This window comes from Mustela erminea, chromosome 1 (genome assembly GCF_009829155.1).
Source record: "Mustela erminea isolate mMusErm1 chromosome 1, mMusErm1.Pri, whole genome shotgun sequence".
Taxonomy (NCBI): Eukaryota; Metazoa; Chordata; class Mammalia; order Carnivora; family Mustelidae; genus Mustela; species Mustela erminea.
The window spans coordinates 39,916,873-39,938,750 of NC_045614.1; the positions used below are offsets into that span (position 1 = coordinate 39,916,873).

Below are 21,878 nucleotides of genomic sequence, written 5' to 3' on the forward strand. Positions count from 1 at the left end.
TCTATCTTACAATGACACAGATAGGTCTAAGTAAAACTTGGGAATTTAAATAAAGTCTGGACTGTGTCATTGTCAATTTTCTGGATGTGTTACTGTTTTCTACAATCATTCAAGACATTATCACCAGGAAAAACAGGATAAAGGTTATAGGAGATGTGATATGTCTCTAGTATTTCTTACAACTGCATATAAATCTACAATTATTTCAAGACAAAGTTTTTTTTTAAGTTAACAAAAATTCAACATAGTTTATTTGCACTGCTACCTCCACAGAATACCAATAGCTCATATATTCTGAGGCTGTATTACGTTTTAAGTCTTGCAATATATTACTCTTTTTTATGGGGTAGAAACCTTCTCCTGCACAGCAGACCAAAGAAAAGTGATTACAATCAATCATTAACTGATTCTTAAATACCAGAGAACAAACATAGGAAAGAAATGCAGCACCTAAAACTTCTACATCAAGCTGCATAAAAACAATCTCTAGAGGTGGATTTAAAATTTTAACCAAACACCCAGGAAAAACCTCTTCCATCAGAAAGGTATCATACAGATGAAGCCAGGCCTTCGAGATTGTAAGACACAAAAAAAGGCATACCCTTCATGATTAATTCCAGGTTTACCAAGTAACTTCAAATCACCAACCTAGGTTCTTAGCACCTTGACACCTTAAACTCCCATCTGATAGGATACCTGGTTAGTGGAAAGAATTATCACAATAAACTGCTTATACTTCAGTCTTTTGGGAGCCTGATTTCATCTTCATCTCTCAACTCCACATAAAGCATGCAAAGCTATACCCTTTCCATCTGGTGACCTACTGATGGCACGCACCCAGCAAGTCTTCAAATGCAATGGACAGCTGCCAGATAAAGGAGGGCTGAGGGTAAAGGTGGAGAAGCCTTCCTTTCCATTTCAAAGTAAAAAGCAACAGTAAAGGAGCCATTTGAAAACTGTAACGTTACCTGACACTTATAAAAGAAAGAAAAACAAGATGGGCACATACTGTGGTCCTTTTGCACCCTGAAATTACAGGTAACAAGACAAAGGACAGAAAACATGAGAAGAAACTACAAAGGCACCAAAAGAAAGGAACACCAAAGTTCAAATTATAACTCAGGGAACAATGTCCAGAAGATTAAACCTTCTTAACATTCCAACACAGTTAACAAACAGAGAAGGATTTCAAACAGCTAACAAACATACAAAAAGAAGTTTAAATTTCTGGATAAGGGAAATGTACATTAAAAGAATGAAATACCATTTACCACGGTCCCATTTTCCACTCTCATTTCTGGATCAGAAATCTGTTAATGCCAACTGTAGGTATTCTACAAGAAAACTGGAATTCTGCTGTTAGCAGAAACACTTTGGAGACCAATTTGTAATTCTTAATGCTCAAAAGGCCCATATCATATAATCTCGCAATTCCATTTAAAGATCTCTTGTACTTGTCACAAGATGTGTACAAAGATGCTCACAAAAGTGCTATTTGTAATAAGGACAAGGAAAATCCACCTAAGAATAGATAAGCTGTATTTTATCCAAGGGAACAGTATGTAACAGTAAAAATATGCAAGCTAGATCCAGTATCAATGGTTTGTATCTCACACAATGCTAAGCCAAAAAAACCCAAAAAACAAACAAACCAAAAAAAACAAACACACCAAGGTACAAAAAGGTATGTGAAGTACACCATTTAGACAGATTTTCCAAACTAAGAAAAAAGGTTTATACTGATGGTGAATTCATACAAACACGTACCAAAAAACAGGGAACTATGCAAAGGAATGATATGTATCTCCTTCAGTTATAGTGGTTGGGAAAGGCACTGAGGGAGAAAAAGTCAGAAGAGGTGTTCACTGTTTCAATTCCTGCAAAATGTTCACTGTTTGAATATTTTAATCAAAACGATCCAAATCAAATGTGGAAAAAAATGTTAACATTTATTAAATTTAGGGGATGAGTATTATTTTGTGTTTTTCTATTAGTTTAAAAGATTATGTTTTTTCAAAGGTTTTAAAATGGGAAAGTACATTAAGTCAAAGGTAAAAAGGAGATGCAAATTCTACCAGGAATCAAGAAGAGACATCATTACAAGTCTTAGAGACATTACAAGGATAAGGAAAACTTACAATTTGTGTATGTGACAGCTTAGATAAGATGTCTCAAAGAATTTTCCCAACTACCAAAGGTTACATAAGAATAGGAAATGTAAACAGACCTGTATATATTTTGAAAAACTGATTTGTACTTAAAGACTTCAACAATTAAAACAATAAGACCAAAAGAATACCCCCAACCAAGACGACTTCTTTGGTGAATTTCTACCAAAAATTTAAGACAGAACTCTACACCGATTCTTCCTTCCAGAAAGAACACTCTTCAACTCAGTGTTATGAAGTCAGCATTACCAGAACATCAAAAATAAAGACAACACAAGAGAACTACAGATCCCTCTCAAGAATATGGAACCAAAACTCCTTAAGAAATTAGAAAACTGAATCCAGCAATACCTAAAAAGGGTAACACATAATGAAAAAATGAGTTTGTACCATGAATGCAAAATTGTTTCTCGTATCTGAAAAATGAAAATACTAAAATACAATTTTATTGACATATTAGCAACCGACAATTGGAAATAAAACATAAAGTACAACTTAACAATAGCATCAAAAAAAACCATTAACTATTCAGGGATAAATGTTAACAAAATATGTATAAGATCTGTATGCTACAATATACAAAACACTGATGAGAGAACAAAAGACTTAACTAAGAGATATACCATGCTTGTAGATGAGAAAACTCATTAATGTTAAAATCAATTTTCCTCAAAATGATCTGTAGCTATGATATCCAACACAGCAGCCACTAGTAACATTGATATCTACATCTGCGTTTAATTAAAATCACATAAAATTTAGAATTCGTTTCCTCAATTTCGCTAATCACTTTTGAAGTGGTCAAGTCACATGTTGCCAAGCACTACCATACTGGACAGTGTAGATGGGAAACATTACCTTCATTACAAGTTCTTATTGCTACTGGACACTGCTATCTACAGAGTCAATGCAATCCAGTCAAAATCTCACCAAATTTCACAGAAATGAGGATGGAAAAAGAGGATCTCATATACCCTAAATAAATAAATAAATTTTTAAAATTCCAAAAAAGTAGTACTAAGCTGAGGGACTGATGTTACTTACTGGATTTCATGAATTATGATGATTGCTAACAGTATTTAAAGATGGTGTAGTACTGGCAAAAACACAAAAGTCCACACACACACACACACACACACACACGAGATCATTTGATTTTGAACAAAGATACCAATGTAACTCGTTAGAGAAAGGAGAGTCTTTCAATAAATGGTACAGAATAAGCTGGGATGTCCATATATAAAAATTAAGAACCTCAATCCATACTCTTATCCATATATAAGAATTAACTCAAAATGGATTAGACACCTAATTGTAAAACTTCAAGAGTTATTATAAAACTTCTGAGAAAACATAAAGGAAAATCTTTAGGACCCCCGTCTATGCAAAGATTTCTTGGATAAAACATAAAAAGCATAAGTTGTAAAAGAAAAAAATACATATATTGAGTTTCAAAAAATTAAAAATCTCTATTCTCTGAAAGACAGCATTTCCCCAGTTTTGAGAAATAACTGACACATACCACTATATAAGTTTAAGGTATACAGCATGAAGGTTTGATTTATATACATCATAAAACGATTACCACAAGTTTGGAACAGCCATCATCTCATATAAATACAATAAAAAGGAAAAAAGATCTTCTTGTGGTAAGAACTCTTAGAATGTACTCCTTTAACAACTTTCCTATATGCCATACAACAGAATTATGGTCATAATGCTGTACATTTCATCCTTAGTACTTATTTATCTTATAACTTGGCATTTGTGCCTTTTGACCACCTTCCTCAAATTCCCTCTCCCACTGAAAGACACCATTAAGAAAATGAAAAGTCAATGACTAGGAGAAAAAATAAACAAAATACGTATCTAATAAACTGTTATTTGGAATATATGAAAACTTGTATGAAAGCTGAGTAATAAACGCAATGGGCAAAAAAAAATCTATAGTCATTTCCCCAGAGATATATGGGTGATTTCATGTAAAATCACAGAGATGTATGGGTGATTCATGTAAAAACACATGAAAAGATGAGGCGCCTGGGTGGCTCAGCGGGTTAAAGACTCTGCCTTCCGCTCAGGTCATGATCCCAGGGTCCTGGGATAGAGCCCTGCATCGGGCCACTCAGCAGGGAGACTGCTTCCCCCTCTCTCTCTGCCTGCTTCTGTGCCTACTTGTGATCTCTGTCAAATAAATAAAATCTTAAACAAAACAAAACACATGAAAAGAGACTTATCGGTAGTCATTAAGGCAATGCAAATTAAGATTACAATGATAGACCACTAAAATCTACTATAATGGTATTACAAAAACAAAGACAAAGAACTGGCAATGTCAAATACTGAGGATGCACAGGCAGGGATTTCTACACTGTTGATGATGAAAAACAAAATGGTCCTCTTGGGGATGATGCAAATATTATTCTTGATGGTAATTACAGGGTTAATAAGTTCATAAAAATTCACAGATCTGTACACCAAGAAGGATTAATCTTATTGTATGTGAATACCTCAGTACGCCTGACCTTAAGTATTTTCTTTAAAATATTTTAACACTTCAGTTTTCCAAACTCAATGCAAACTTCCCTAACAACTCCTCTCATCATGTACTTCTAAATGTACTTCTGAAAGCCTCATATTACCATACTGATCAAACCTTAACTCCAAAGACAACCAAATGTTCCATATGACTAGACAATCTAGTATTTCCAATGCACAGTACTGTAGAGCTAATCACATAAACTTCAAAAAGGATAAAAGCATGTAAAGTACTCCACCTCTGCCAAAGTATTATAGGACCTCCACTACCATCTATGAAGAAAATCATCCAAGAAGAATAATCAAATGAAAGGAGTCTAAAAGCAAAGGAAATCTTCAGGAAAGCTATGCATGTGATGGTAACAACAAGAATAACAAATCACCACCCACATTCATACATCCCTCCCACAGGGAGAAATTAGGTGGGCAGACAAATCAAGAGAAAGATAATTCACACCTGAATCCCCTCATATCAAATCTCCCTGCCATGCAAACCAAATCATAGGACTTCCTATGACAACACCCAAGTACTGGAAGTCTAAGATAGTTCAGACTGTAACAGAGAGTATTTCACAGAAGTGCTTTACACAGAGAAAAACGAGAGCTGGAAATTGAGAAGAAACAGTTATTTCATTATGAAATACAAACGTGCCTACCACAGTTCTGAATCTTCAATGTAAAGAAACCGTAAAATCTAAGGTATTATAGCACTCATACTGCAGCATACAGAGGAATGCCTCTTATCATCTTCCTAATGCTTGGTCTGTCAGAAAGGTGATACAGCTTGGCAGAAGAGGACAAAACTAATCCAGAAGTCTAGCCCAGGTTCTACTACCACTAACCTGTTTCATGACTTGGCGCCAGTCACTTAAGCTCACTGGATTCTAGTTTTCCTGGATTTAATGACTGGAAAAAATCATCTCTAAGGTCCAATCTAAAGAAGTTTTTCCATGGAGGAAAAACAGTAGCCCAGGGCAATTCAAAGAATTCTAGCTCTTCTTGGCCAGATATAACTATAGTCATTATGAATGTGGATTTAACATTAGCTCATTTTATTAAAATGTTCATTATTTATTTCCCAATAGCCTATAGGCTTTAAGTAGAAAGCACAGTGCTGCTCAACAAACCCTACACACTTGAAACATGTAGAAAACAACAAGGGCCATCACAAACTGCTAAAAGCCAGTGATAAAGAGAAATCTTAAAAGCAACTAAGACACACTTTGTAAAGAAAAAAAGGGGGGGATGGCAGCAGATTACTCATCTGAAATAATGAAACCCAGAAAACAATGGAACACCACCTTTAAGGTAGTGAAAGAAATAAACTGAACCTAGAATTCTATACCCACTGAAAACAACTTTCAAAACAAGGACAGAAACTGGAAGCCTCATACACTGTTGGTAATATAAAATGGTGCAGCCACTTTGGAAAACAGGTTAAAGAGTTACCATTTGTCCCAGCAATTCCAATTCTAAGTCTATATCCCAGAGAAATTAAACCATGTATCCATACAAAAATGTGTACACTAATGTTCATGGCAGCATTATTCATTAATAGCCAAAAGGTTGTTTATCTATACAATGAATATTACTTGGCTATGAACAGGAGTAGGTACTGATATATGCTACAACATACAAGTTTCCAACATTAAACATTATAGTAGTGAAAGGACCCAGTCACAAGAGACCACATGTCATTTGATTCCATTTATACAGAATACCCAGAACCCTGAATCTTTAGAGAGAGAGTTTATCAGTGGTTCCCTAGGACTGGGGATGGCTGGGTGCACTGGGAGTGAAGGCACCCTGAAGGGTGACAGGTAAAAAGCAGGGGATTCCTTTTGGGGGTGATGAAATGAGGCCACAGTTCATAATTCTGCGAATATACTAAAGACCAATGAACTGCACACTTTAAATAGATGAACTGTATTATATATGCGTTGTATCCTCAAAAAGCTGTTGTTATCAGAAGAAAAGCAAAATAAAAACTGAGAAATAAAAAACAAAAGAATCAATCACCAGCAGACCCAAACTGTAAGAATGTTACAGGAAGTCCCTCAAGCAGAAGGAAAAATTACCACATGGAAATCTGGCTCTAAACAAAGGAATGAAGAGCACCAGAAATGGTAGGTATGTGGAAAAATAGAAAAGATTTCTTCTATTATATTTCACAATCTCTTTAAAAGATAAGTGACTATATAAAAATCCTCTTAGGGAGGATTACAAAAGAACTAACAGCAGAAAGGCTAGGTACAGGAAAGTGGCAGCATACTTCTACTCTTATACTAGAGATGACCCTTGAACAACACAGTTTGAACTGCACGGGTCCAATTACAGGTGGATTTCTTTTAAAAAAAATACATGGTACAAAAATATTGTAAATGTATTTTCTCTTCCTTATGATTTTCTTAGTATTTTCTTTTCTCTAACTTAGTTCACTACATTATACATTATACATTATATAATATATACAGCATACATAATACGTTAACTGACTGCTTATGTTATTGGTAAGTCTTCCTGTAAACAGTAGGCTGTAAGTATTTAAGTTCTGGGGGATTCATAAGTTATGTTTGGATTTCCACTATATATGGGGCTGGTACCCCTAATCCCCAAGTTGTTCAATGGTCAACTGCTATGTAAAGAAGCGTATCTCTTGAAGATAATCTTAGATATATACTAAAGACATATACTAAACGAACAACTAAAACCAGAGAGTTATAGCTAAGAAAAAAGGATATAAACTGGATTAAAAAAACAAACAAACTCAACTAAGCCAAAGACAGCAGAAGAAAAGAAGAAAGAGGATGGATGGGAAAAACAGAAAACAAATAGCAAGGCAGATTTAAAATGAATCATATCAATAATCAGAACAACTGAAAATGGTCTTTTTTAAAGGGCAAAGACTATTGGGACGCCTGGGTGGCTCAGTTGGTTGGACGACTGCCTTCCACTCAGGTCATGATCCGGGAGTCTCCGGATCGAGTCCCGCATCGGGCTCCCAGCTCCATGGGGAGTCTGCTTCTCCCTCTGACCTCCTCGCTCATGCTCTCTCTCACTGTCTCTCTCTCAAATAAATAAATAAAATCTTTAAAAAAAAAAAGGGCAAAGACTACAATAGTTACAAAAAAGAAACCCAATTATATCTGCATATAAGAAATCCACGTCAAATATAAAGACACAAACATGGAAAAAGGTATGTTATGCTAACCCTATTCATTTGTTCAATCTACTTAATACACGACAAAGTAGTATCAGAGCAAAAAAATTACGTGATAAAGGTGATTTCATAATGACAAAGGGCTCAATTCCTTAAGACATAATTCTATATATTTAATCCATCTAATAAGCAGAAGAATTAAATTAGAAGTAAAAAAATAGCAGGATAACCGGAATTCTCCCATATTTGGAAATGAAGCAACAATTCAAAATAAAGCACCAGCCAAAAGAGAGAGGGTCAGTCAGAAAATATTTTGAGCCAAATGAAAATGAAATACATTATCAAATTTTATGGACTGTAATGAAAGTAGTACTTGAGAGGTTAATTTATAGCATCAAACACCTATACATGAAAAAAAAAAATAAAAGGTCCACTAATCAATGACCACACTAATACTTTAGGAAACTAGGAAAAGAAGAGCAAATGACACTCAAAATAAGCAAAATAAAGACCAGATCTGAAATCAAGGGAAAACAAGATAAACAAAGAAAAAAACAACAAAATCAAAATCTTGTTCAGATAAATAAAATCAGAAAGACACAAATCATCAATAAGGACTAAGAAAGGGGACATCTCAATAAATGCTACAGGTATTAAAATAAATGTACAGGAATGTACAAGACAGCTACAGGTATTAAAAAGAATGATATGAGAATATTATCAACACCTTTACTTCAGTAAAATGGGCAAATTCCTACATTTCTTGAAAGGCACAAACTGCCAAAACTCATTCAAGAGGAAACAAATAATCTAAATATTCCTATACACTTTAATTTGTCGTTAAAACCTCCATAAGGAAAACTCTAGGCCCAGATGGCTTCACTGGTGAATTCTAACAAACACTTAAGAAATACAATTCTATACAAACTCTAAATGAGGAGAAGAAAAATTATGCGTTCCCACCTTATTCTAGGAGAGCCACATCAGTCTAAATACAAAACCAACTACACTGCAAGAAAGCTAGACCAATCTGAGAGACAAGAGACAGAGAGAAGGAGAGAGCAGGAGCACTGAAGAGAGCTAGAGAAGCAGGGTCCCTGACGCAGGACTGCTGGGATCATGACCTGAGCTGAAGGCAGACACTTAAAAGACTGAGTCACCCAGGCAACTCAGATGCAAATACTCTTTAGAAAGAAAATAATCTAACTCAGATTACTGCCAACAGAATACAGAGTGGGATTTTTCCTAGGAGTGAAAGGTTGGTTTAAACTCCAAAAATCAACCAATGTAATTCAGCATTAAATATGAAAAACTGTATGACTGTCTTAAAAGATGAAGGAGATGCAGAACAGAGAAATGTACCTGACAAATCCAACATCGATTCCTTAATTAAAAACTCTTAGCAAACTAGAAGAGAACTTCCTCAAAAACTACAACTAATACCATACTTAATGATAAAAGACTGAATGCTTTACTCCATTAAAACCCAAGAACAATGCAGGGATGTCAACTCTTTACTACTTTTATTCAACACTGTTCTGAAGAGTTAAACCATGTAGTAGGCAAGAGGAGAAAAAAAAAAAAAAAAGCATCCAAATTGGAAAAGTAAAACTGTCTTAATTCACAGATAAGATCATCTATGGAAAAAACTGCAAAATCCTCAGAAAGCTACTAGAATAGGTTAGTTTAGCAAAGATGCAGTATGAGACATACAAAAGTTAACTATTTGTAAAAATCAGCTAAGAACAATTTGTATAGCATCAAAAATGTGAAACACTTTGTGATGAATCTGACACAAGGTATGCACAACTGGTATATTAAAACACACAAAACACTGCGGAGAGAAAACCTAACTAAAGAGGAGACACCATTTTCAGGGATTTGAACACTGAATCTAATCTGGTTAAGATGTCAGTTTTCTGCAAATTCAATGAATTCCAATAAAAACCACGGCAGGCTTTTTTGTAGAAATTAACAAGGTGGGGATGCCTTGGTGGTCAGTCACTGAAGCATGTGCCTTCAGCTCAGGTCATGATACCAGGGTCCTGGGACTGGGTCATGCATTGGGCTCCTTGCTCAGTGGGGAGCCTGCTTCTCCCTCTGCCTGCCTCTCTCTGACAAATAAAGACAGATCTTTTTAAAAAAATTTTTAAATTGACAGGGTGTGATTCTAAAACTTACATGCAAATACAAAGGATCTAGCAGACTAGGCCAAAGTGATTTTGAAAATGAGTAACAGGGCGCCTGGGTGGCTCAGTTGGTTAAGCAACTGCCTTCGGCTCAGGTCATGGTCCCAGAGCCCTGGGGTCAAGTCCCACATCAGACTCCCAGCTCCATGGGGAGTCTGCTTCTCCCTCTGACCTCCCCTCTCATGCGCTCTCTCTCTCTCTCTCTCTCTCTCAAAATAAACAAATAAAAAATATTAAAAAAAAAAAGAAAATGAACAATATTAGTAGTCTTATACTCCTTGATTTCAAGACCTTAAAAAACAACACTAAGACAGTATAGTACCAGTGTAAAGACAAAACAGATTGATGGAACAAGACAGAGTCCAGAAACAGCATCAAATACACAGTCCATTGATTTTCACCAACATGCCAAGGCAATTCAATGAAGAAAGACTAATCTTTCCAAAAAATGATGCCAGAATAACAGGATGGCCATATGTTAAAAACAAACAAACAAAAACAAAGAAAACCAAAAACCCCAAAACCAGCTTACCTCACCCTTACAAATCTGTATACAAGTATCACTTCAAAACAGACTACATACCCAGACATAAGAGTTAAAACTGTGAAACTTCTACTACAAAAATCTGAGAAAATTTTGGTGATGTTGGGTTTGGCAAAGACTTCTTAAATATGACACAAAAATAAAAGTTATGAAAGAAAACAAACATACATAGAACATACATCTGAATCTAGAATAAAGAACTCTCACAATTCAGTAAGTCAACCAAACTTAAAAATGTGTAAAAGATATTTTAAAAAACTTAAAAGATGGCATATAAGCATGTGAAATAACGATCTTTATTAGTTATTAGGAAATACAAAACCACAATGAAATACCATCGGACACCCTCTTTGCCTAAAATTAAAAAGGCTATATCAAGGCTGGCCAAAATGTGGAACAACTGAACTCTCACACACTGCTTTGGGAATTTAACACACACAACCACTGAGGGAAAAAAAGATTAAAAAGAAAGAGTTTGGCAGTTTGCTACAAAGTTAAAACACCAATGATTCCACTGCTTTACTCAAGTAAAATGAAAGTGTATGTCTACACAAGACTTGTTCAGGAATGTACAATACAGCTCTATCTATATTGGCCAGAAACTGGAAATTCAAATGTCCATCAACACGTGAATAGATAGAACGGCAAAATAGGCATATAATGGAATAGTACCCAGCAATAAAAAGGGATAAAATAAACATGGATGAATCTCAAAATAAGCAAACTGATTTAAAGAAACCAAAGGAAAACCCAAAAGTACATACTGTAGAATCACAGTTACACAAAATTCAAGAAAATGCAAACTGACCTGTAGTTACAGAAAGCAGATTAGTGGTTGACTTGGGATAGAAAAGGGTAGAAGGAATTACCAAAGGGCAAGAGAAAATTTTGGAGGGTGACAAATATGACAATTATCTGTGGTGGTTTTCCAGGGTATTCTTTAAACCTGAGTATCTTACAGGCCAATTAAATTTTAATAAAGCTAAAAGAAATTAAACCCTGATAACAAGATTTTTTTTTTCTCCTGATTACAGTACTTTTTAGTTTTTTTTGAGAGGATTAATACAGATAGAGAAAATATACATTACTGTATAAATTAATCTACATGTTTTACTGTTCATTTTTTAAAATTAAGAGATCAGATCTAGTTGTTTAGTTCTGTTTGAGAATGTATTCTAGAAATGCTACAAATACATCATTTTTTTGTAGAGGAAAGTATTTTCTCACTAGCTTTAAGTATTTTCAAAATGCTTTATCTTCATTCCTAGTAATTTTAATTGGCAATTAGAGCCTAACATTTTAGCTGTAAATTTAGTATTAATACCGTAATTACCATTACACACACACACACACACACACACACAAAACACAGAAACAATCTGTACCATCAGTGTTTCACCAAGGCATAAAGTGGCTTTCCTGATGGTTCAAAGAGTTCATAAATCTAAGTTCTTTACAACTTTATGTAATTTTGGGGTCACTGTGCTCTTATATTCCCTATAGAAGAGTAAGATCCTACTCTTCTTCCCGATCTCCATACCAGTATCTGTCCAGCAAAAAACACAGCCAGGCTAAGTTTAAAGATCAACATTCTAGTTAGCTCGTTCTTGCTTCATAGCGTCTAAAAGTTTTTATGGGGCTGGACGCAGGGAGATGTGGGACTTGTTTTCACCACTTTTGAATCCCTGAGTCTTGAAAAGCCAGAGGTAAGGGAAGAAAAGGAAACCAACTATCACTTGCCAGAAGCCTTCTTTTTTACATTTCAGGGCTTGGTTTGTTTATTTGTTAGAGCTGGGGCTGAGTGGTGATAAAAAGGTTTAAACTAATGATTAAAATGAATTTCCGGGTTACATGAACAAAGTCTAAATCATATAAATTCGAGTGGAAAATGGCACGAACTGCTCTGCATTCATCAGCTGTTCTTTGCTGCAAAGCAGAGGAGGCCAACAAGATAGCTTTCTTGATTCTAAAGTGGCAATTCTTAAAAACGTGTTCATTCATATACAATAAATAGTATTCCACAATTTTTAATTTTTTAAAAAAGATTTTTATTTATTTACTTATTTGACAGAGATATCACAAGTAGGCAGAGAGGCAGGTAGAGAGAGAGAGGGGAAGCAGGCTCCCCGCTGAGCAGAGAGCCCAATGTGGGGCTCAATCCCAGGACCCTGAGATCATGACCTGAGCCAAAGGCAGAGGCTTAACCCACTGAGTCACCCAGGCATCCCAGTAGTCCACAATTTAATACAAGTATCTGCAAAACTGAAGGCCAAATTATAATCCTCCAGAATGGACCTATAGAAAAACTCTGATTTATCTGCAAACTACAAATATTCTACTCTGAAGGACAATCCATCAGCCCAAAAGCCTGTTCTTTAAAGGAAAGAAAAAAAAAAAAAAAAAAACAAGAAAACGGCATTCTATAGCTTACTTTTTACAATCTAGATAGATTTGCTCAATTGCATAAAGGTAAGAGAGTTTTTTATGATGAAAGACTAAGTAGCAAATACCACCCATGAAGCCTCAGTTGTAAGTTTAGCTCACACCTTTCCTCAAAAATTGATCTGTTTGCACTAGGGTTAGAAGTTAAAATGACACAAAAATAGTCAAGATATGTCTGTCATTATGTTAGAATTTCAAAGATTTTCCACCACTTTAACATACTATTACTAAGACTTTGGAGAAAACTACCATAAATGTAAATTTCACTGTAGAGATAAGACACTTGAAAAAGTAAAGAGTTAACAAATACAACCCTCATTTCTAAAACATCATTTCATATAAAACTAGAGGGCCTGGATAAAGGAAAGAGGAATAAGAAAAAATAATTAGACCTATTTACCTATTTACTTGACAAAAATCAATGAACTGGAAACAAAGCAAACTTCTGGTGATTGCAAAACAAAACAGAAAAGTAAAGATTATACTGGTCACTGAGAAGAACAAAGCAAATATCCTTATACAATATTCTGAGCATGTTATGAACAAAATTAATTCTGAAAATACACCTTTCAAAACCACAAGAGGATCACAATGATTCATCAAGTTACCATTAGCTGGTTTAACTAATGCGATTAAGCCCAACACTAAATTTAGCAAAAGTTCCCCAGTTAGGGATCAACATGTTGCTGTGTACTAAATTTACTCATGTTTGTATAGGACATTTCCTGTTTGCAAATGTTTTTACAACTAGGTATGGATTTTGTAAGGTTCCATGTAAATCTCTTTAGAAGCCAATTTCACAGTTCAGCATCAGTCTCTATTTTCACTGAGAATTTAAATATTCGCAAAGTTTGTGTTCCATTAATTAAATGCTTATTAATAGTTACCAAATTTAAAATGTCACAAATTCTTATTTACCAGAACATTCCAACTCACCAGACCTATGTTCTCTCATGAAATTTATTATTAGATCAATGATTTTTGGAAATACTGATATACGGGGCACCTGGATGACTCAGTTAGGCATCCCCCCTTTGGCCTAGGTCATGATCCCAGGGCTCTGGAATTGAGCCCCACATCGGTCTCCCTGTTGGGCGGAGAGCCAGCTTCCCCCTCTCCCTGCCACCTCCCCAACCACCCCCCTCAACCTCCCCCCAGCCCGGCCTTCTGCACTCAACTCCAGGCACACAGGCATTCTCTGTCAAATAAACAAATGAAATCCAAAGAAAAAAAGAAGATGAAATATACAATTAAGAGGCTTCATTTATAAAACAGTACCAACTCAAAGGGAAAGATCACCTAGGACTTCAATCCTGAAAAGTAACAGATAAAATACCATTATCTAAATTACTAATAATTCAAAAGACTGTCCAGCCCACCTCTTGAAAATCCCTTGCTAAGAAAGGGAAGCCCAGTCATTCTGAGTCCTATTCAGCTGTAAAACTTCCAAGAAAAACAGACTTCATGATCTTGTCAATTTTAATCCTTTTCCTCCTTAAGCCATACTGTATCTAGACCACTCTAGCCACTGTTTTACAAACGTTTCAAGATAGCTCTGTTTCTAAAACCTTAAGCCAGCAAGCACAGAACAAAATGGAATGTAAGAGAAAGGCATTTTCTAGTTCTCCTGAGGTGACCCTTTTTAAAACAGACACTGGTTGTGGAGAATTCTATTTTGCAATAAACTGTTGTCTCAGCTGTGAGCAGAGGAGCAGGTATGAACTTGAAAGGGAGATGATCAAGAGAGCTAATGTTAAGAGACTATGTAAAGGGATGCCCTGGTGGCTCAGTCAGTTAAGCGGCTGTCTTTGGCTCAGGTCATGATCCCAGGTCCTGGAATGGAGTCCTGCATCAGACTCCTTGCTGGGTGGGGAGCCTGCTTCTCCCTCTGCCTGCCACTCTGCCTGCTTGTGCTCTCTCCCTGACAAACAAACAAACAAATAAACAAATAAATAGAAAGTGAGAGGCTATGCAAAGAGGGGCACCTGGGTGGCTCAGTCCCTCAGCCTCTGCCTTCAGCTCAGGTCTTAATCTCAGGGTCCTGGGATCGAGCCCTGCACAGGGCTCCCTGGTTGGCAGGAGGGCTGCTTCTTCCTCTCCCACTCCCCCTGCTTGTATCCCCTCTCTCACCGTCATTCTCTGTGTCAAATAAATAAATAAATAATCTTAAAAAAAAAGAGAGAGAGAGAGAGAGAGGCTATACAAAGAGTAAAATTAAAAACTAAAGAGAGGAAGTAAACAAATGTTGGCAGTATTTCCAAGTCATTCGCCAAGTGCTTTTTAAAATTTTTAATAGACATACCCTATTTGCAGAAAAACTGATCAATATATGACATTATTTTAAAAAGGAAACATTTTAAAACTAGAGATTGGAAGAATGGATTATACTTTTAAAAGTTACACCCAAGAGTACATAAGCTGTAGCACATTAAGATCTTGCCTCTGAAAATTTAACTGTGTCAGTGGCACTATCCTTGGTCATGTGGGCTTCAAATTTAAATCTGGGGCAAAATGTAAAAAGGAAATTCCACTACAAAATGAAATGCACAAAGTTCTTCAATGACCACAGAAAAAAAGAATCGAGAGTTTTCCCAAAAGTCTACATGAGCTGAGTCTTACATCTAAAGGTGACTTTTTTTTTTTTTTAAAGATTTTATTCATTTACTTGACAGAGAACACAACTAAAACTAAGAGGTAGAACGTCTTCAGGCAACACAGTGACAGGAGAGAACATGCTGAGGAACACAAGTTTGACCAGAAGGCACATGGTAAGAAGTGGCAAAGATGAGCTGGTAGGTAGGACAGAGCCAGACCATGACAGGCCTCGCAGGTCAGGTCGTTTAAGGAGACAAGGCAATACCTCCTCCGGCAATCAGGCAGCCATCAGGCAGCAACCAAGGATTCTAGGCAGACGAGCTACACGATCTATCTATTTTCTAGAGATCACTAGATACCTGGCTGAGAAAAGCTACTCCAAGAGTCCAGGTGCAGGTCTGTACTGTAGAGATTTGCAATTAATGAAGGTCACAATGAACTGAAAAATTAAATAATGAGGACCTAAATTAAGGTGGTAGTGACAGGAATACAGGAGGAATAAAACAACAGAATTTGGCATCTGACTGCCACAGTTGGTGTCTAATGATGCCTATAGACTGGTGGCTGTAGAGATGGTATCACCGTTTTCAGAAAAAAGTTTACTATAAACAGTATGAACGTGAAGTTGGAGAAGATCTGAGTCAAGCGCAACCGTGCTATATAAACCCAGCTGGGAATGTAAACTCTAAGGCTCATTTTGTTATCTGTAAAATGGATATATGTATCATACCCTTAAAAGGATTAAATGAGACAATGTATGAAAAAGTCTTAATATAGTGCCTATTTGTTAAATGCAGGTTAAATGTTGGCCCTTATCAGCATTACTATTAGATTGAGTGCAGGTTACAGATGAAGACTTTGATGAGGTGTCCCACTCTTCTTCCTGTTACCCAATTAAGCTCCTTCTAGGTCTGTATTCCAATCACTCCCTCAATAACGGCCATTCAATAAATAGTAAGCATAGAAAAGTACAAATGTACACCTGTTCTAATACAACCAAATTTTACCTTGGGGCATAACACAGTATTAACTATTTCAGTAATACACTTTCCAAAAAACAGAAAAAGAGAAGCACTGAGTCTTTCTTTTAATTAAACAACAAAGACTATGAAGACCCCTAGGGCTGTAATGGACATTTCTGTAGTTAATACACCTTCCACACCAGGTGTTTTGACAGAAAGCTCTTATCTTAAAGATGTGTAATAGGAGGATAACTGAATCTAGTCATCTGGTCAGTCTGTGAGGAGTTTAAGTTCTTAGACTGGGAAAGAGAAGAACAAAGATTTTTAAGTCCATAAATGAAGGGCTATTAGTGAAGGATTTCAAAATAAAAACCTCAATTATAACTTAAATAAGGAAATTTCAACTATACATACTTTTTTAAAAAAAGATTTTATTTATTTATTTGACAGAGAGAGAGACAGCACAAGCAGGCAGAGTGGCAGGAAGAGGGACAGAGAAGCAGGCTCCCCGCCTATCAAGAAGCCCGATGAAGGACTCGATCCTAGGACCCTGGAATTCATGACCTGAGCGGAAGGCAGCCGTTTAACCAACTGAGCCACCCAGCATCCCACAACTACACATACTCTTGCCAAAAAGTTTTAACAGATAAAACCTTCTTATTAAGAGACTCTGAAATGTGTAAATATCCTGGGGGTGGAGGAGTGACACATTACAAATACATTATTTTCAATAAACTTTAGACAAGTAATTTGGCATCATGATATTTCATCATTACATTAGAAACTGCCATAACTGACATAAATCACAGTATAACTGGAGGAACAAAGAAATCATCCAGTTCCATGAATTTCAGGAAATTCAATTAACTGCAACCCACGGTTTAAAATCCCAACCCCGCATATGTATCTACACACACATAATATCGTTCAATGTGACATTTTTAAACCTTTACTCACAATATAATTGCAGTAAATAGACAATGTTACACTGAAACTTTTTTTTTTAAAGATTTTACTTATTTACTGGACAGAGATCACAAGTAGGCAGAGAGACAGGAAGGGAAGCAGGCTCCCAGCCAAGCAGAGAGCCCGACTCGGGGCTTGATCCCAGGACCCTGGGATTATGACCCGAGCCGAAGGCAGGGGCCTTAACCCACTGAGCCACCCAGGCGCCCCTATACTGAAACTTTTAAGACATCCTAAAACACTGAGAAAAAACAAAAATTTCTGAAACGTACTTACATGAAATTTCAGTTAGTCTGGATGGAGAGCCACATTCCATAGCCCTCACAAATAAACAAACAAACAACAAACAAAAAACCACTCTAACTAAATTCTAACAGAATTCTAACAGAATTTCCTGTTGCTAAGATTCACCAAAATCAGAAATGAGTTCTTCATAAAGAATTATGAGGTGTCATTAATACATTTACCGGTTCAGCAGACAAGAAGAGAGGCACTGTCAGGCACATAAGGAGGAGGCTGGTGGATGGGGGAGAGAAAGAGGCAAAGAACACTCTACCTACCCACCTCCCCCTATTATCACTCCTGTCTTGAGCACCAAAATGCAATCCCTGCTATTATAAATAAACATCAATGATGTACACCAAAAGTATAGGTCATGGTAAGTTCACTGTCATACATTTTGTTCCAGAGTACTCAACAACAAATTAGAAGACTTGTGACTCCTTCCAATTTCCTTAACTGGAGGGAAAAAAAAAACCAACACAAATAAAGACAGCAATGCATACACTGGAAAGCAGAATCTACACATTAGAACACAGAGACCAAAGGCCTAATTGTACGTGCTCCTGTATCAGACCCTGTCCAGGCACCACTGCCTTGGGAGAGTCAATCATTCCCAAACTCAATGCTGCCTCTGACTACTGATTTTAATGATGGCATGCCATGTTCTTTCAAAGAATTGTGTAATTTTCTGAATGAGTAAAGTAATAAACAGTACTTGAAAAGTGATTTTAAGACAGTCACCAGTATTATACTGCATATTCTCAGGCCATTTTCATGAGTATATTTTCATCAAGAGACAGAGTGAGAAAAACTCAACATTATAAACAGAAACATCACAACAAGCAAAATAAATCGCTTAACCTAATAGGCTTACATTAACCTTTTTCATCATGGATGAGATGATTAATATCTAATAATAGCTAATAATCAGGATAATTCTAAACAAAGTAGATACTATATTATTGCCCTTATCTAATTTAAATGGCCCTGGAAAGTGTCCTCCCCTGAGACAGCAGAGGAAGAAGGAAAGAAATTAAAAGAATGCAGTTAGAACACTTTGGTTCCCTATTAATTTGTCCATTTAATTATGTCACCTTTCTATTTCTTCTATTCTACTAACTGGGTATGAAATCAACTAAGTTACTTCACTTTTCTGAGTCTCAACTTCCTCAACTGTGAAAGTTGGAAAACCAACTCTATCTCAGAATTGTAATTCCAGTGTTACACTGGAAAAACAGACAAAAAACTAGTATGGTAAATGTAAAGTGCAGTGCAAATGCATAGTACTTGAGAATATCATCTTGAGACTTAAAGTCTAAATGCTCAAGTGCCTGGTGAAATACCCTGCACACGAGTGCTCAAATATTTGTCCCTTTATTCCATCATCATTTAAAACTCAGGTCCTAAAAGTTCAATTCTGGAAACAAAGACTATCTCATGTACTACTTATGTATTTTTCACTAGTAATATTATTAAGAAATCAGTTGTGCCTTAGTCTGATGAGTCGTTCAATCCAATACAATACAATCCATCAACAGCTTCATTACTTTTAACTATGTGTTCTGTGTTAGGTCCAGTGCCAAGTTCCTTCAAACATTCTCTCACTTAAACCTTATAATACCCCTATGGAGAAGTTACTATTCACAAATGAAACACAAAGCACAAGAGTAAGTACTTGCCCAAGGTTACCAGGTTAGCAAATGACATGGCTGGTGTTACTCAAAACTGAGGTCTGACACCAAAGTCTTGGCTCTCAATGCCAACTACTACTCTCCAATATGGTTGCCACATGTGGCTACTGAGCACTTGAAAAGGTGGCTAGTCTGAACTTGGTTATGCTCTAACTGTAAAATGCATACCACATCACAGTATGATTTTTATCATAGTATGATAAAAAGAATGTAAAAATATTTCACTGCAATTTTATACTGATTACATATTGAATGATAACATTCTGGATATAACTGATTAAATGAAATAACTTTCTTAAAAATGATTTCACCAAAGGACACCTGGGTGGCTCAGTTAATTAAGCTTGAGCTCAGGTCATGATCTCAGAGTCCTGGAATCAAATCCCGCATCCAACTCTTTGCTTAGCAGGGAGCCTGCTTCTCCTTTCAGCCTGGTCCGCCTCCTCTGCCTGCCCGCCACCCACCACCCCGTCCCCCGCTTGTGCATGCACTCTGTCTCTCTCTCTCTGACAAAGAAACAAAATAAAATCTTTAAAAATAATCATTTCACCTGCTTTTTACTTTCTCACTGTGGTTAATGAAGCCTAAAATTTCATGTAGCTTGCAATGTATATACTTACACTGGACAACACTGAGTCAGAACATCATACAGGACATTATATACCAAGAGCAAAAAACAGCTTTTAAATTTACAAACACAACATGTTTTAGAGTATAAATATATTCTCTAATCTCAACTAATAGCTACTGAAATGCTAAATCAGTGTAACCAATATAAACAAAACTTTATAATCTCAATGTAAATGTTATTTAAATTTCAACATTCCAGAATTAGATTTTTAGAACTTATTATGAATACTGTTTTTCCAACTACCAAAGTGATACAACTCATCTAAACCACAGAAATTACAAAAACGCATACACACACACAAAAGAATCCAAAAGAATCCATCATGCTACTGCTCAGAATAATTTGATCACTTATTACTTCCAAGTAAATATATTAAATTAAGTGGTGTGAAATATTAAAGTGGGATCATGTTTTATCATTTTGAAACTTGTTTTTTTCTAATACTGTGAACATTTCCTTTTATTATATATTCTTTCTAAACTTCACGTTTATTTTGAAATAATTACAGATTCACAGAGTGTTGCAAAAACAGTATGAAGTTCCATATAATTTGCACACCATTTCCCAGACAGGGTTGCATCCTCTGGATTACAGTACATCAAAACCAAGAAACTGCCATTGGGACGCATGTGTACCATTTTAGGTCACCTTGTCACATGTGTAGATTCATGTAACAACCACCACAATGAAAGTTAGATTTAATTAACACAGAACATTCCCTCTCAGTACCCTTTTATAGTCACAACCACCCTCCCACCCCGCTGCGTGCCTGTTAATCTAACTTTGTTATTACAAAAATGTTAATGGCTGCCTAAAGTGTGTGACCTGTACAGATTGGCTTTTTTCACTCAGCATCAAGCCCTTGAAATCCACATCAGTTGTTTTATGTATCCAGAGTTTGTTCCTTCATAATTGCTGAGTTATATTCCATCTGGTATGGATGTACCACTCATCTAATCTACTGAAGGACATTTGGGTTATTTCTAGTTTTAGGGTATTACAAATAAAGCTGACATTTTTTTTTTTTTTTTTTTTTAAAGATTTTATTTATTTATTTGACAGAGAGAGATCACAAGTAGGCAGAGAGGCAGGCAGAGAGAGAGAGAGAGAGAGAGAGAGATGAGGAAGCAGGCTCCCTGCTGAGCAGAGAGCCCGATGCGGGACTCGATCCCAGGACCCTGAGATCATGACCTGAGCCGAAGGCAGTGGCTTAACCCACTGAGCCACCCAGGCGCCCTAAAGCTGACATTTTTAAGAGCTGCAAAATATTTAGAACTATTGCATAGTTTTTATCAATTCCGTGACTTCTATGTAGGCATTTTTTTCTTTTTTAATTGCAGCAAGAATTACTATGAAACTCCACTTTTTGGGCCACAGATCCTTGTGGTCTTAGCAAAAGACCTGCCCCTCATGTAGCACTCTACCAACACTTAATGAGTTCATCAGCCAGGCAGCTATTTTTTGTTATAATAATGATGTAACAAATGTATTTACACAGAAATTTTTACATGCAGAGAACACTAATTCCTAGTTGAAATGTTAGGTCACAAGGTACAAATATTTTTAAAGGAATTGATACCAACTGGCCTTCAGAAAATTTAAAGCAACTTATCTAGCACCAAGGCTCTGTTACAATGTCCACTTCTTCTTAGACTAAAAATTTTTAGTCTTAAAATTCAAGTTGCCAAAAATGTTGTTTTGTATTTAAGT

The 21,878-nt window shown here is 36.2% G+C and overlaps 1 protein-coding gene and 1 non-coding gene across 2 annotated transcripts in view; both read right to left on the bottom strand.

The window, feature by feature from the left end:
• RYBP (RING1 and YY1 binding protein) overlaps positions 1 to 21,878 on the bottom strand; it is an 81,435-nt gene that overhangs the window by 47,505 nt on the left and 12,052 nt on the right. The window lies entirely within an intron of this gene.
• On the bottom strand, positions 21,501 to 21,650 carry LOC116581705. The gene has a single exon (XR_004282183.1). It is a non-coding gene; the product is annotated as a small nucleolar RNA SNORA62/SNORA6 family (small nucleolar RNA).